Genomic DNA, 4,149 nt, shown 5'->3' with positions numbered 1-4,149 from the left:
TTAACTGCTTCCACTTTTCCACAAGGAAAGTGAGACCCAGATGCCAGTGCAGTGAGTGCACACCCAAGAGTCAGGGGCTCCCCTGGCCCTCGGCAGACCCTTACACCTTAACTCTTCTCTGTTACCTGTGGAATGAGCAGAGTTTCAGCAAGCACAACTGCCCATGAGGTACGCTCCAGTCAGCTGCCAAATGCCGACCTTCAACACTATGGTTTGTCTGAGTCTCAGTTTCTTTCTCTGTAAAACCAAAATGATAACATCTACTCTCCAGGACTGTTGTGATGATAATTCAGTAAACTGGCATGCCTGGTTGATACAGGTGCCCAATAAACAATGACTTTCTGTGGTTGTCACATGTATCATTTATTAATTTATCTGCAAAGTTAGCCTGCCCTTTCTGATGACACACGCATTATGCTCTCTGTATAGAATATATTAGGGGAAACTTCCCGTGGGGGGGTTTTCTCTTTTAAACTTTATTATGATAAAAAGGCAGGCTGGAACATTTTACACATCTGTTATAAAACTCACAGGAGTTATGTGGAAGAAGACTTGAATCCAAAGCAGGTGGATGGGCAAGACATATTGGTCTGTTTGAAGAGCTGGAATTCCCTGAAGTTCACCAGAAAGAACGTTGAGAAAACTAATTAATGAGCTATGCTCCAGGCCTTGTGATAAAGCTTCTAGGGAGAGTCATAAAAAGACCAAGTCCACATTTCCAATTCTCCACCCAACGTCAAAGCATTACTAGGCATTTTAAGTAATAACCTAAAATCTCATTTTTTTTAACCACACAACAATTGTTAGGAGATGAACTGTGTGCCTCCTCCAAATTCCTATGTTTAAGTCCTAACCTGCTGTATCTCAGAATGTGACCTTATATGTGTAGAGGGTTACTGCAGATATAGTTGAAAATGATGAGGTCATTAGGAGGGACCCTAACTAAATACGACTGGTGACCTTATAAAACGAGAAATGTAGACACAGATGCACACAAAGGGAATATCATGTAAAGATGAATGCAGAGATTAGGAGGATGTTTCTACAAGCTAAATGTCCAAAGTTGTCAGAAACTAGGTGAGACATGGACAGACTCTCCTTCACAGTCCACACAAGAAAGCAATCTGGGCCAGGTGTGGCAGCTCACACCTATAATCCCAGCACTTTGGGAGGTCAAGGCAGGAGGATTGGTTGAGTTCAGAAGTTCAAGATCAGCCTAGGCAACACAGAGAGACCTTGTCTCTACCAAAACATAAAAAAAACGTCGGGCACGGTGGTACATGCCTTTAGTCCCAGTTACTCAGGAGGCTGGGGTGGGAGGATCACCTGAATGCAGAAAGTCGAGGCTGTGGTGAGCCAAGATCCTGCCACTGCACTCCAGCTAAAGCGACAGTATGAAACCACAATTCAAAAAAAAAAAAGCCTCCAAAACTGAGACAACAAATTTGTTGTTTGTTGGAGTCTCACTCCGTCACTCAGGTGGAGTGTCATGGCACACTCACGGCCACCCCAGCGTCGACCTGCTGGGCTCCGGAGATCCTTCTGCCTCAGCCTTCCAAGTAGCTGGAACTATAGGCATGCGCTACCACACCCGGCTAATTTTTTGATTTATTGTAGAGACAAGGTCTCGCCAAGTTGCCCAGGCTGGTCTCAAACCCGCGGGCTCAGGCAATCTATTTGCCTAGGCCTCCCAAAGTGCTGGGACTACAGGCTGAGCCATGGAGCCCGGCCAACAAATTTGTCGCTTACGGTCCCTGACAACAGAGTGAGATCCTGACTCTAAATAAATAAATAAATAAATAAATAATACAAAGGGAAAAAAATGAAAGCTTTTAAAAGCCACTACACTACATTGTTCTTGATTCACATTTCCAACTGCCTATAAGTACTTGTAAGCTAAAAGCTCAGTTATCCTTGGCTCTTCCCTCTAAGTCATCCCCTCAAGGACGTGCCTCTGCAGACCTCGCAAATGTGCTCTCTATACTTATTTTCCCTGCTCTCAATGGCATCCTCAGCATTTCGCCCTTCAGTTACTGTAAGACTGCTCCAAACGGTCTCCCTGTCTCCATCCTTAGAAGCCAAAAAAACCTACAGCGGTCTTTTAAAGATCCAGATCTTCCATCATCTGTGAGCATGGCCTAGAAGGACCATTCCAGTGTGGCCAAAGCTCTCTTCTGGCCAGCTCTCCATCACTCAGCCAGTTCTCACCACATCAGGTTACCGGAGAACAAAACTGTGGACAGCGCTTTCTCAGGTCCTATTCTCATCTGCCTAGAACGCCCTTTTCTACCAGGCAGGTTTCATTCATCTTTTAAAGAACACTATCATCTAGCATGGCTCGGTACAGCAGACACCAGGACTCTAAGATGGCCTTGGTCGTACCAGTGAAGGAGAAGAAACTCATGGATGTAAAACTAGAGGAGCTTCCAAGCTGGCTATTGATGCGGGACTTCACCCCTACCTAATGGCATTCTTGGAGCATTTCAAAGAGGTTATCACCGCTACTACAACAAAAACATCAACGTGAAGAAAGGGAGCATCTCCAGGGTTTCTATGGTGTTAGCAGCTTACGTGCTTTGCAGCTACTGCCTTTCTTACAAGGAGCTCAAACATGAGCAGCTACACAAGTACCACTGAAGAGGTGCACTCTGCTTTCCTGACCATGACCCCCTTGGTCCAACACCCCTCTATGAGGAACTTGACTACTGTTGAATCCTTTCATACCCTAATGAGAACACCCTAATAAAAGATGACTGGCGCCTGTTAAAAACACAACACAACACTATCACTTCTCAGGAAACCTTCCACAATATCCCTGACTGGTCCGTTACGCATTTTGGATCTGCAGCATGGACTCTGCCATAATTAATACATTTCCAACTCCTTTACTTGGTTGTGCAACCACAAATGGCCATGTTTGGCACATTTTGCATTTCCCTAACACCTCCAAGATCCCTGAGTCTTCACAGAAATGTTCAATACACGTTTGATAATTAAATTAAGCTCCCTAGTCAGTGCCCAGACACACATACACTATGTCACTGACTAAAGAATGAGTCATCTGCATAGCATATCAGATCTTCTGTTCTAAAGACGACAAAATCTGTCTGGCAAGCTGGCTCTACGGAAACGGTCACACTTATGCACAAGGTTGCCACAACAATACCAACAATAAGAAAAAAGAATCCTGAAACAGAAACCTTAACACGCATCAAGTAGCTTAACAAGTACCTACCTGACCCTACTGTTTCACTGAAACATACAAAGCACACTGTTTTGACCTGAAAGTTTTTAATACATACATTATTACTTGGTCTTTTTGATCAGAAAAGAACCACAGCACAGCATGACTGGTAAAAGAGCTGACCATGCCGGGCTCGGTGGCTCAGTCTGTAATCCTGTGCCTTTGGGAGGCTGAGGTGAGTGGATTGCCTGAGCCCGCGGATTCGAGACCCGCCTGGGCAGCGAGACCTCATCTCTACAATAAAACAAAAAATCAGCCGGGCATGGTAGCACATGCCTGTAATTCCGGCTGCTTGGAAGGCTGAGGCAGAAGGATCGCCGGAGCTCAGCAGGTCGAGGCTGCGGTGGCCGGGAGCAGCCACCGCACTCCAGTCTGGGTGACAGAGTGAGACTCCAACTCAAAAAAAAGAAAAAGAGTTGACCACGAGGAGCACTGCAATGCCACAGGCCTTCTAAGATGAACTTGCCACAAACTTGAACATCAACAACTAAATAAACTGGGCTCTTGGATGAAGCTACCTAACCCTGTCAATGGGGATACTTACTGAAAAATGTCCTCCAATAAATGACAGTTTCAGTTTGAGATCTGTGCCAAGATAATTACATTCTTCTATACCAATAAATGTTCTGAGAAGTTTTTCACTGTTGTTTTCTCAGCAAAGTGGCTTGGAATTTAATAATGGAGAGAAAAATGTATTTCTAAAATCAGCTTCTTCATCATGTCAGGCATCAGTTTAAGATCATCCAAAGCCACGGGTGGCTGATAACCAAGAAAGGCTAACACTGAATTCTGGAGAAACTACCCAGTAGGCCGCACACATTTCCAATTCCTTTGCTAACTCCTGTAGTAAGCTCGTATCGGAAGGGCTGGGTGTGGGTTTGTCTCGTGTGTGTGTGTGTGTGTGT

At 44.9% G+C, this 4,149-nt stretch overlaps 1 pseudogene; it reads left to right on the top strand.

Annotated features, from left to right (window-relative positions):
- Window positions 1–2,366: 2,366 nt before the first annotated feature.
- Window positions 2,367–2,637, top strand: LOC103264982 (annotated as a pseudogene).
- Window positions 2,638–4,149: the final 1,512 nt, after the last annotated feature.

Source organism: Carlito syrichta, unplaced genomic scaffold (genome assembly GCF_000164805.1).
Source record: "Carlito syrichta isolate Samal-C Ts95f unplaced genomic scaffold, Tarsius_syrichta-2.0.1 Scaffold305794, whole genome shotgun sequence".
Classification (NCBI taxonomy): Eukaryota; Metazoa; Chordata; class Mammalia; order Primates; family Tarsiidae; genus Carlito; species Carlito syrichta.
This window is presented reverse-complemented; position numbering and strand designations above follow the sequence as displayed.